Source organism: Pteropus medius, unplaced genomic scaffold (assembly GCF_902729225.1).
Source record: "Pteropus medius unplaced genomic scaffold, Ma_sr-lr_union100, whole genome shotgun sequence".
Lineage (NCBI taxonomy): Eukaryota > Metazoa > Chordata > Mammalia > Chiroptera > Pteropodidae > Pteropus > Pteropus medius.
Window position 1 is genome coordinate 4,395,927 of NW_024344378.1, and position 13,073 is coordinate 4,408,999.

The 13,073-nt window shown below is 46.6% G+C and overlaps 1 long non-coding RNA gene across 1 annotated transcript; it reads left to right on the forward strand.

Moving 5' to 3' along the window:
- The first annotated feature begins 8,547 nt into the window (after window positions 1–8,547).
- LOC120609024 (uncharacterized) lies at window positions 8,548–12,838 on the forward strand. The gene is made up of 3 exons (XR_005654621.1): window positions 8,548–8,715; window positions 9,609–9,967; window positions 11,667–12,838. It is a non-coding gene; the product is annotated as an uncharacterized LOC120609024 (long non-coding RNA).
- Window positions 12,839–13,073: the final 235 nt, after the last annotated feature.

The following is a 13,073-nucleotide window of genomic DNA, read 5'->3' on the forward strand; positions in this document are numbered from 1 at the left end:
AACTGCCACTTGCAAATAAGAATAGTAAAGAAACGGAAACAAACCCGAAGACACAACACCATGGAAATGACTAAGTGAGGTGGGGTCCTGTACACAATAGGACGACGCATAGCAGTTGAAAGTACTGATTATAGACACACGTTTATATAAATGTTAAGCGGGAAAAAATACAATGCAACATATTGCGTCAGCCCTGAGCAGGGTGCACGCGTTGGTCCTCGGTCTGATTGCTCTGGCCTTTTTCCTGCTCTGCTCTGAGTGACATGGGGTGCAGGCGCCCAAACGTTCCCTATCGGCTCCTTTCCAACTGGATCCATCAGGGCAGGCATGGCAGGGACCGGAGTGTGGGAGCCAGGGAGAAACCGGGGTGGGGTTCTCTGCCCCTTTCTGTCTGGCTCAGGCAGAGGCATCTCCACGGTGCCTGCTCCCACCCGCAGACGCACGCCCTGTGGTCCCGCCTTCTGCTGGCTGACCACGGCCACTCCATCCCGTAACGTTACCACCTGTCTTGCTTCTTCGACCTAAGGATGGGATCAGTCGCCTTGTAAGCTTCTGCTTGGCTTTTTAGCTCTGCCATCATTTCCATAACCAATTCTCTGTATTATTTTCACTGTCTTCGAAATACATATGAGTGGTTTCCTTCCTTCCTGCCTCCCTTCCTTTCTCTTTTGGGTGGATCCGAAAAATATACATGTGGTTTGGAGTCTGGTAGGGCCGTTCGACGAGGGCTTCTGGATGGCGATTGCACTGCGGGGGACCGTGTTTTGGGAGGGGTGGGTTCGGTGGCGGTAGGTGGAGTGAGAAAGCCACTCCTGGCTTTGGAACTAGGATAGAGCGAAACATACTAAATACGCGGAGCCCCTGTTCCTCAATTTGGGACAAAGATGACGTGCAGGAATGCGTAGCAGTGAGGGCTAGGTGGAAGCCCAGGGCCCAGGCTGGCAGAGCTGTGTGGCTGTGTGGCACACGTGGGTGGCGGAGATCCCTAGCACTCACGTCCTGTGTGGTCCCCTCCCGCATTAAATAGGGCTGAGGGTGCCCTATTTAACGTCGTGGAAACGTCAGGGTGTGACTTCTGAAGCTAGGCGCAGAGGATAGGTGACTTCTGCCTCGCTCTCTCTTGGATCACTGGCATTGAGGGCAAGTCAGCTGCCACGCCACGATGCCATCGTCATGCAAGCAGCCCTATAAGGAGATGGGGACCTTCTGCTGGCATCCAGCACTCGCTGACCGGGTAGGGGAGGGGGCCATCAGAAAGCGCATCTCCCCAGCCCAGTCCAGACCCGAGGAGGCAGCCTTGACCAGAACTTGACTGCTGAGGCTCCCGAGGCAGAAGCACCTCGGTGAGCTGCTCCCCCATTCCTGACCACAGACACTGTGGGAGACGATAAATGCCCTCAGCTGCTTTAGCCGCTCCGTTTTGGGGTAATGTGCTGAGGAGATAGAGAACTAATACGTAGCCCATGTATTTGGCGTGCGATTACTTAGTAACTCAGATATTGCAACTCAGGGGCCACATATACAGCCTGTTTCATACTCTTTCTCACCCGTGTAACTGGTGACACCTTATTAAAAAAAAAGTAGCTACATTTTGCTGGGCGGTTTAGATACAGTGTCTGAGGGCAGCTCCCTTCTCGTCTCTAAATTCCCTCCCATAAAGTCCCCAAATTCCCTCCCATAAATAAGCGAGTCACGGGAGCGCTGATGATCGGAGATTCGGGGCTTAAATGAAAGATCTTTTTCACACTTCCTCAGCTGAAAATGTTACCCTTTCCGTAGCCGAAGCTTAAACGAGTCTTTACATTTTTTCAAAGACATTACTGGTTCTCTCCGGCCACTGCCCGCTTTAATTTCCCTCAGAGCATCGTTAAGACTCCGTTGAAGCAGGACCGACTCTCCATCAGACAATCGCTCACAAAAACCATTCAGAGGTGTGGGAAAGGCTGTCCCGGGCTGACAGGCAAGCGCTTTCTCATGCGCCATCAATGCCGCGTTTATTTTGATTAACTACTTGTGTATTTCTTCTTAATCCCAACAGCAGCTTTTCCCTGCTCATCTCTCCTGCTGTCCCCAGCCGAAAATCCATGCCCAGAACCTTTCCCAGCCTTTCATCCGCCCCTGGAGGGTCCTAGAAGCCAAGGAGAGCATTGTTCATTCAGCAAATGTGCTGCCCCTCAGTGTACGGAAGCGTGGTGGGTTGTCACAGACTGCATGAGCCCGTGAGAGGGGAAGCCCTGGGCATTGTGTCTCTAGCCACAGGTTAGTGGCGGCCCCTCCCTGGGGAGGCTCGGCTTGAGATCGCTTCTGTTTGCAGCTCCCTGTGTAACCTTGGCATGCAATCAGCAGAGAAAATATTCATGATTGCCTGACTGTCTGCCGAAGACAATTTCAATTATTCTGGCATTTCAATGGATGGAGAAGCCCTCTAGGCTGGCCCAGGAGATTACACTTAAAGGTTCTGTAAATTAGGAAAGTTACAATCAGTATATTATCTGGCAGGCAGCTGTGGAATACACCACAGCAGGCAAAGAGAGACAAATTGCTATATTCCGCTTGTGGTTTTGATATATCAATTTACGAGTTTAACAAACGCCTTTGTGCAAGAAGGATTTTGTGTTTCTTAAATCACTTTTAACTGCCGGCACGCTAAGTTTCTGAACCTGTAACTCGGAGAGCCAGCTGGTACTGGCTGACGTTTTGTTTTAAAGCCTAATTTCAGCCAGCAAAAAATATTGCTGAGGACATAGCTTGGGAATTAATCTTTTCTGAAGTTATTCAAATAATATAATATATGGTAGTTAATCAGAAAATTCCATTTGCAGAAATCTGAATAATGTCCCATGTAAAGGCTTTTCCTTTACTGGGATATTTTTCATGTCTTTTTTTTTTCCTAGATTCACTCTGTTGTGATAATTACATCTGTAATATTTAATATATATTATTTCGCCACACCTGTCTGATGTGATGTTTGAAAATAAAAGTAATTACTATAATAGCATTTCACGATACTTTACAAACAGTTGCATAAGTGAGGTCCATTGGTAAATAAGTCTTTCATAATTCTTCAAGTTCTTTCTAAACTTTTTTAGATATCTGAGAACTTAGATATCATTTAAACAATAGATTTGTTTACCTTTGTAAAAATGTCTTAAAAAAATATTTTTTGACGCTGATTAAAGTTAACATTTTGGGGGGGTTGAGTCAAAGCTATTTTTCTTTCTCAGATTTTAAGAAAAATTGTTTACGTTTTTATTAATAGGAAAAATACTTTGTTTTTGAGCTAAGTGATTAAAGTGAAAAAAGTTTTAATTTTTAAATTTGCTCAAGTCCCTTTATGAAACAAGTCAAGAGACATAAATAAATAGCAAAATATAGATATTTTCAAGAAAGCTTCATAAACAGCACATGGCTTCATCAGCCTCCAAATAACTTCTACTTTCTTCTGCTCATTTGTGAAATTCGAAATAAGTACGTCAAAATCCAGAGGACGCTCCTTTACTTTGAAAATATTTACGTTTATCAGGTAAAGCGGATGGATGGGTTTAGAGAGCTCCTCATTCTCAGTTTATTTGAAAACGAGTTTTAGAATTTTAACTTAGAAAATCATCTCGGGCGTTTGTTTGAAGGTCAAGGTCAAGGATTACATTCAGGTGACACGTGTCCAGACAGCATTTGTCCGGGGCCCTGGCTCTCACATTGGTCTCGGCAGTTCTCCTATTAGACAGTCCCTGTACACCTCGTTAGAAAGTGTTTATCAATCGATAACATGGAGTTCATTTTTCTTCTTTCTTGTTTACAGAACCGGATTACCCACTGGGGACAGTTCTCATCCAGTACAATACCCGGGAAATGCCCTTTGTCACAAACACCGAAGTCTGAGTGTGGCCTTCGTGGTGCTCCGTGCTGATGCATTTCCTCATGGGGACTGTGGACGAGTTCAGGCAAGCATCTGCAGTTCCTAAGGAGACAGTTTCAGGCTGGAGAGTTTAAGAGACAACCACATAGAGTTTTAATGCTCCGGAAGGTAATAATGAAAGACGTTTATGGAAAACAAAAAACAAAAAATGTCCAGTTAGTTTGAGAGCCTGGGCCCACACTCTGCATCTGACAGCAGATTGATGGCGAACCCCACTCCTTCTGGTTTTCTTCTGCCTTGGGTTTGTCTCACTGGTCCAGTGAAGCCGTGAGGGCATCCTCCCAATCTGGCTAATGTTCAGAACCAATGTTTGAGTTTTAGACTAATGATGGGCCAACCACTGACATTTTTTTTTTTCTGTAATGTGAAGACTGGTGCCAGCAGGAACTCAGTGAGATTTAACATAAAAGCAAGATAAAACAATTAAAGCGGAAGAATATTTGATTAAGTGGATCGCTGATTTATAGTGGGGCAAATTGAAGTTGAAAGCAGAGTGAACTTTTTATGGCAATCATATATAACGTTCATTATCAGAGACTCTGGGCTCTTTGTGCTTTTGTGGTTTAAAAAGAAATAAACCAGTTTAAGGAGAGTCATCCTGGCAGCCATCATTTTCGTCTTCTCTTGAGTTATAGTTTCTTTTCGTTGCAAAAGTTAAATAAATCACAGCGAGGTGAACGCGTTGCAAAACATCCAGTCGACGTTTGAACACACAAAAAAGTGTAGTAACAAGGCTGCGCATGGCAACACACACACACACACACACGCACACACACAAATGCTCTTGTTTTGGTGTCAGAGCTTGTCATACACTTCAATCGTCATCTATTTGGTATTTGCAGAAACCGTAGCCATGGCAACATCTCTTGAGGGGTCTTGGGCCTGGTGTCTAGAGGAGCCAGCGCCGTGAGATTCGGTATCAGACCCGGGGACATTGTGCAACAGCTGTGTTCCACATGCCTCTTCTTGTCCCGTGGCTGGCTCTGCGGCACGGCTCTCTTTAAGTTGGAATGAAACTGTTTCTTAGGTTGCTGGCGCAGGTGTGGCGCCAGTGTACCAGCGAACGGAGAGGGGCAGGTCGCACCGCGGAGGGGAAAGGGAGAGCAGAGATCGGGAGGAGAGGAAAACAGCCCCTAGTTTGTCTTTTGCCTCCTGCGGTGAAGCGTGTGGCGGGGGCCTGGGGGCTGTGGGTGGGAGGGGATGCCCCGGGCTGTGTAGACCGGCCCCACGCGAAGCATCTCTCTCCATCTCACTGCCCCAGGTGACGTCCTTTCAAAAGGACAGCAATAGCGTTGCCTGCATTAGGAGAACACGTCGCTCTCCAGATCACTCAATTACAGCCTGACTCTTGGATGACGCATCTGTATCGCATTCATTCGTTCATTTTCCCCAAGTCTTTTTTTACTGTCGTTTTTAAATCGTTTGTGTACAAAGAGGCCAGCAAAACAACTGAACTCAAAGAAAGCAGTCCGAGCTGAGTTCTGGTCCTGACACCGCCCCTCTCCAGGTGTGTGGTCCTGGGTGCCACCTGTCTCTTTGGTCCCTGGCTCCCTGTGTGCAAAGGATGGAGGAAAGAGTGATGGCTGAGGTGCTTTCAGGCTCTGAAAGGTTACGACCTGTGACTGTTGTTCACACTGAGGGAAAGAGGCTCATGCTGTCAGCTAAACTTCGTTTTGAGAATACGCACTTCCCGTAAAGGGCAGTCAGACTAAGTGAGGGGAGATGCTCGCCACATTTCAAAGGAAGCAGTTGCTGGAATTCCCGTAGCCAGGGCCCGGGCAGATGCACAATACAGATCTGGGTTTTGCTGTTGTCAAGAGAGAAACAGACTGACTCCCGTTGGTAAGCGTTCCCGTGGTTGCCAAGCGTTCTCGCCATGGACACCCGGTGCCATCTGTTCATGCTCTCAAAGACGTGCTTTTGTGCGGCCGTGCTGTGACATTTCTTCCCCTTGGTACCCTCACTCAGGACATCTGCTTTTGAGTCATTCTAAACCAGAGCATTGATTCAGAGATGAGACATCGAGGCAGAAGTGGGGGCTCCTGATGGGGTGGGGGGAAGTGACGAAAGCAGGTGGGCACACCTGCATCCACGACACTGATAGCTCCAGAATTTGCTCACAAAACTGCCTTTTCTGAAACAGTTTTAACCCAATACTGCTGGACCACGAACATTTTCAGCTTCTGCGATCCAGCTCTGACCACACTCTCTCACGTTGCTGCTGGCCCTTTAGAAAAATCTGTCGTGTACCCGACAGCAGCTGCTCGATTCACTAATGTATGAAACTCATCCACTCCGTTAGCATGTGTCTGTTGCGCTCCCAGCCTTCGAAGTGTCCCGCCCAGCTCACAGAGGTGACGGCGGCAGAGACAGCTCACCCGCAAGTCCTCTTAGGATCTCTGGGTCTTGAGCTAGTCCCTTTACCTCTCTCGGTAGGTTAAACTGGGGTGGGAGGGTGGAGAGTAGGATTTTATGAAGCTACAGTGAGGATGGGATGAGGCGATGAACGGGAGGGGACTTTTTAGATTGTGAATTGTAATGCGCAGATGTCGTTAGAGAGATATTTTTCAGACAGACTATTAAAAGAGGCGTTCACTGAGCAAAGTGAGGAGGACACCAAGAGAGGAGAAGGCTTAGGAACCAGGAAAGAGGAACCCGCTCAGGAGAGAGAGGGAGACCCTAGCCTGGCTCAGGAAGACCGAGGGTCCCAGGAGGAATGCCTCTAAGAAAATGACATACATACGCATTTGAAGATTACGAGAGCAAGTCTGAGATTCTCTGGGACCAGTCAGGTTGAAAGTAGTCATGGGCTCATAGAAAACTGAGCAGTTGAAAAACAATACAATCGTTTACTCCAGAAAAAAAAGGAAAATTTGAAAGGGCGTGCAAATGTACTGCCTCCCATGGCTCAGCTTCGAAAAATTTTGCCTAAAACTAAGGGGAACACTAAATGCGGATTTAACCAAAATTATAATGTGACTTTCTTGGAAGGAAAAGCGACAGACAGTAGGGGAGACTCAGGAAGAAAACTCCTTTCAGACTAGGAAGTCAAAACGGATCATGACTAAAAAGGAAAAATCAAGAAATAAGGACATATTATTTGTGAGCGTGACAGTCAATACTAGAAGTATGGCATAAAAAAAAAAAAAAGAAAAGAAAAGAAAAAATTGCAAAATTTTAAGTGTTTGGCCCCAGGAAGTGGAACTTAGCCATTGGAGGGCATGGGTGGGGCAAAAGATGTTGTTTATTTTTCTAGGGTTTGTAGTAATATTTAACTGTTAAAATAACATGTCCATCCTACTTTGATAAAGCATTGTACGTTTTTGAAATTTGTTCGATGGGAGGGATAATTTGGGTTTGGCAACCGCAAATCCATAAGGAGAGCGGCCCAAGGCCGCAGTGAAATGCCTCGGAGAACCAGAAGTTGGCCCCGACTGCGGTGTCGGGGTTCCCCTCTTGAAGGACGACACAGCGTGTCGGTGGCATAGTCAGGACACGTGTGTAGAATCCTACTTTTATTCCCTCTTTAAGTCATGGAACATCCCCCCATGCCTGTGAGCTGAGTCTCCATAAAAGGATTTTGGATCCTGAAAACCCACCCGACTTTTCCTTTTTCAGTCCCAATGATTTCGTATATGGAAAACGGGGGTAAATGGAACATTCTTTAAAATTAAACCCCATTGGTTTGGGCTTAGGGTTTGGCTCCCAGGCCTGATATAACGTCTCGCACATAGTAAATGGTCAATAAAAACATGCAGAATGAATTAATGAATCAAGGGAGTCAGACAAGCCTCCTAAGGTAGATCTATTACACCTAGCCTTTCTTCCTCCCTCCCCTTATCCTTTTCTATATTGGAGCCAGAAAATCTTTTCTGAGCCTAACTCTGATCGCTTAAGACTTTCACTTAAGACTTTCAATGGTTATTATCGCTCTTAAGTAAAGGACAAACTGAGATGACCATCGGGCCCATTCCGGTGAGCGCCTGCCTTTCCAGCCTCATCTCACATCCCTTCTCCTCTTTTCTCTGTCCCTCTTTGTCACGGCTCGCTCCCGCCACAGAGCCCTAGCTGTGGTCTTTTCCTCGAAGAATCTTCTCTGTCCCCTCATTTAACAACTACTGATTCTTCAGGCGAGCCTCGAATCCTCCAAGGAAGCATCATCCACCTTCCTCGGTCCAAGCCTTCTTTTTAAGTTTCCATAGCAACACCCTCCTCTGCTTCGTTCTGTTCTGATTGTAGTGTAATGCTTACTCGTGTGATAATACTGGTTAGTATCTGTCTCCCCAGTGGGATGTAAGTACCTGGAGGGCAGGAGTCACATTTGAGCAAGCGTCCCCTAGCCCAGCACCTGACCTCAGGAAGTTGATGAGTGGACAAAAGGACAATACTCATCCTAAGAGATGGAATCGAAGTGGGGGTGGGGGTCTTCAATTGCTGATCATGGTGGTGATGGTGGTTTGCGGGCTGGTTATGTGTACAGAAGACTTAGATGTTTTCAGAACGAGGTGATAAGTCACCGCTTTCTCTCTGTCTCTGAGTCACTGCCTACTGTGAGCATGTCCACACACACACACACACACACACACACCACCCACTCCTACACTTTCTAAACCCTGCTCTAGTAGTTCCACTTATGATATCGGTGATGATTCAACAATCCACTGTTTCAAGCACCGATGAGTGGAAATTTGCCAGGGGAGGAGTTCGCTGGGGGTTTGAGTAGGTTTGAGTACGGAGGAAGAGCTGAATTGGCCGACAGACCCAGCAGCAAACGCTCCCAACGCCTCTTAAATGTTCAGGTATTTCCATGCATGTTTCAGATTCTTGAGATAATTAGCTATAAACTCGCCAAGATGGTCTATCTTGAAAGATTGGTACTGGACCGTTGAATTCCTGTGTGCTGCTCCTCACAGGCTGTGTGCTAGTTTTGAAATGACGCTATCGCGGGTAAAATACTGACTCATACTTTTAGCATTACAAAAAGCCATTCCATCTGAGCAGCTGGGTGAGCAACTGACTTCCTTATAAAAAGGAATACCAGTCTATGAAAAAGTCAAGCTATTGAAGAGGCTTGGAGAGAAATATAGACCTTTCCTCTTTCTCGTCTTTGGGCAGAATTTCTCTCCCACTCAGAGCCAAACTGTTTTCCCTGGCGTTGCATTTAGGACTGTCTGTGGTCGGGATTAAACGTTGACCAGCTCAGTGTGATCGATATGGAAACCAAGTAATTCGTCTGTATTGAAAATGTGTGATTCATTTTCTCAAAGTTATGTTTAGAAATTCAGAGATTCGAGTGGTTTGGAGGTTTGGATAGAGGACAAGAGCATGTCCCAGCAACGTCCACTTCCTCTTGTTCCCAGTGCAAAATGAATCGTGAGACCTTCGTCTAAGGATCTTCAAACCATTTATCCTGTAAATGCCACACCTCTGCTGATGCTCCGACTGTGGAACCCCAGGGCCTTCGAGCTTTTTTCGAGTCCATCCTCTATTGTCAAATAATCACAGTTAAAGAGATGCTTTGGGCACACTGTAATTTCAAGTCTTTCCTTCTGGATCTTTCTAGATTAATAACATTGATAATAATATTCTCGATGACAATACTAACCATGCCTAACAAATACTGAGAACATGTCCTATGTCAGACAGTGCAGCAAACCTATACAGGGGATGTTCTTATTATCCCATTTCACAGAGGAGGGAAACAAGGCTGAGGAAGCTTGCGTGACCTGGAAGCGGTGAAGGAGATTGTTTCAGGCGTGTACGTGACCATCTTGTATAAAGACCACAATTTCCAGCTTTCCTTACAACTTTGTGTGTATGTCTAAGTTCTAGCAAATGAGGCCTGACGGGAAGCGTCGGAGACCCTTCTCTTTCTTCCTTATTTTTTCTGGTTGGAATGCAGATGTAAAGGCTGGTGCTCGGCAGCCATTTTAGACCATTTGGCAGCATGCTAAAGATGGGTAGAGCAGCAAGACAGTAGGAGCTCGGGACACCAATGACATGGAGTCACAGTACCAGCTGTGGTCGGCTTACTTCCAGATTTATTTTTAGGTGAGAGAAAAATAAACGTGCATCTTGTTAAAATCACTACTATTTATTATAGGCAGCTTAACGAACTCTAAGTGAGATGATGCTATAGGACTTTAGAATCATGGACTTAGAAAGCATCAGAGTGTTCATCAATAAACCATTTTATAAGTGGGGAAGACTGGTACCCGAACTCACCAAAGAAGTCCCCAAAACTCCAGCCAGATTATGTGATGGCCTTAGTGAATAAGCAGAAGACAAATGATTCAAATAAAATGTGGAAGGTGTTCTAATTTGCTTTAATTTTGTTTCCCAAAGAAAGCATCTTTCAGAGGAAACGAAAATGGTGTTTTTGTTTCCCTCTGGTCTTTGGGGGCTTTTGGGGAGTTTCAATTAAGAATGAGAGTGAGTGAGGCATCCTCGCTTCCTTTTCGTGAAATCTATGAATAAGAGCATTAAAGTAACGTAACGACACACAGCTGACATCTAGACCTAATGTCGACTGGTTAGAGTGACGTTCAAATGTGCATGTTCTAACCAAATCCGTATCTCAATGGCTTCCAGCTTCACGTTTTGCTTTTTGACACTACCGTTGCCTTAAAAATCACCTGCGGAGAGGCAAGCCAAAGATCCTCCCTCACACTTAGCTCTGAGCCTTAGATATCCCACTCACCAATATCATATCCTAAAAATATTACATTTCGAGGCGACTTTCATTTCGGAATTTGGTGTGGGAAAACGTTTCGGTTGCGTCCGCGAGACCACCTTTGTCATGTTGCGCAGAGGCCATGAAAGTGGATATTTTGCAATGGGGGTGTCAGCATTTCTGTGGTCTTGTGCAAGACGAGGGACTCTTGTAGACTCCATGTCTGTAAGGCGGACCTCGGGCAATGAACAGTTCTGAAAATATCGGAGGATCACGAATGGTCCTGAGGGCGTGACTGTGGGTTCCAGAAAGCACCACGGAGCCCATGCTGCTACTTTGCTTCGTAAGTGGGTATGGTGGTGATCCGTCATCTCTGCTCGTCTTATGCATGAACTTCTAAGCAAATGATATCCCTCTAGATTGGCAACTTAGTTTTCGGTCTGTTTTATGAATTATTTAGAAGCTTCTGAACTCTATGTTGATGTCTGACCAGACCGATTAAGTCCTTCTTCTGAATGCCCAATTCCTGTGGAGCGTGTGTGTGTGTGTGTGTGTGAGCGTGCGTGTGTGTGTGTGTGCACGCGTGCACGCGTGCGTGGGCACTGTTAGATGGGAATCATAAAACCTTGAGCCTCTTTAAAAGAGTTGAAATGATTCGCTAACTTCTGAAGATTTGCTTGTTACCGCTCACCATCGCATATACCAGCTCCAACGTTTTGCAGATCGCATTAGAAAGATATTAACTCTGGAGCCGACATGGAAATTCACTTCCTCCCTTGGACTGATTTGAGTAATTTGAGTTTAATTGACCTTGAGAGTCACGGTACAAACACCACTTCCTTTCCTGACTCATCGAAGTGGAAAACAATCTGGTTTTCAGGAAAGATTTCGTGAAATGTTTGGTGCGATCCCGCAATGCTCAGATACTTTTTTTGGATATAATGTGGGAGGAATGAAGGAGAAAGTTCTCGATGCTTTACAGTTTCCTAATTTTTGGAAGCAGGGAGAAAACTGTGGCAAACACACAACAATCCGCCCCAGTATATCATTTTAACGTTTCCCACGTTCTATTTTCAGATCCCCGCTGTTAGTCATCCCTGAGAAGCAATTCACGGGTCGTGAGTGTTCGTTACCCAACGAGTCTGCGTAACCGACCCATACACCCTCTTTTAACCATTCGGGGCTGGTGGAGCGAAGTGGGCCGCCTGTCGCAGTGTGGCGCTAGGAAGCCTTTCAGAGCCGCAGCGTTAATTCTTCCAATTCGCGTCTTGACCGTTTACAACGCTGAAACTACTCTCCTGGTTGAGGGGTTGTAAAGATGGACATCTATGGCGTTCTTCTTCCTGCTGGGAGAACATTGGCTTCCAGCTGCCCTGCTTTGCTTGCTTTAACCATCAGGTGCATTCGATGGCGTTGGCTGCTGGAGGCGGCGGTGCTAACAGAGAGAAGGAAGGCCGCACCCAGGCTCTGACCGGCCCTGAGCACCTGCGACTGCGGGACAGAATCCCATTTATCCTCTTGGAGACACGGCAAGGACTTCTCTTTGTTGCCCTCGTCCCCACAACAAAGGACAGACGTGTCGCGTGCCCGTGACCGGCCGCCCCCGCGCAGAGCCGTGAATGCAGCTCGGTGTAAAGGTGCAGGTGATCCAGGCGGCGATGGATCAGCTGCTCGGACAGAAAGGGCGGCGTGAGGCTGGCAGCCGGGCACCGGGGCGCTTTCTACGTCGTTGCTAAGGATGCCGCATTAAATATCCAAATGCTCGGTGCTGGAAACGAGGAAAAATTGACACTCTGACTTCCCGTACGAGAGTGGAATCCGTGATTCACAGTTTTTCTGCAGCATTCATCAAGCCGTGTTTACGTGGACAGCGGCCAACAAAGCCTGAGCTAAGAGGTACATTTGGAAAGCCAAGTGATGATGTCATCGGGGCAGAGCAGCCCCGGCGAGCCACCGAGCTGGCTTAGGTGCCTTGTATGTAGCTGGGGAGCAAATCTTAGTTAAATGTGGAACAGCACAGCGTTTGGCCGTGTTCTTGAGATTTACGAGTTGCATTGCGGTTTGTTTTTTAAAAAGTATGACATCATCATTCGTTATCATCTCAAGTGAGCAACGGCCCGATGGCCTGGTAGCGTGGCAATAGGAGAGTTCTAAACCCTTGCAGGGAGAAAGGATGTGTGCACGCGCAAGCGCGCGCGCGCGTGCGCACACACACACACACACACACACACAATCAAAACATAAATGAAAAAAACACTGTTGGTCCTGGCGAGATGAAGCTTTGCTAGTTATTTCGATCATTTCCTTTTTTAGAGATATGTGTTCACATAGCCACATGCCCGTCCTGAGATGGAATTATTCTTACTATGCCCTCAGAGGCCACTCCTTCGGGACTGAGATCCCCCCAAGTCTACAGGGGAATTCGGGTGTCGTAAATAGACTATCACTGCTTCCTATCTGGGGGGTTTAACCCACTGTGATGCT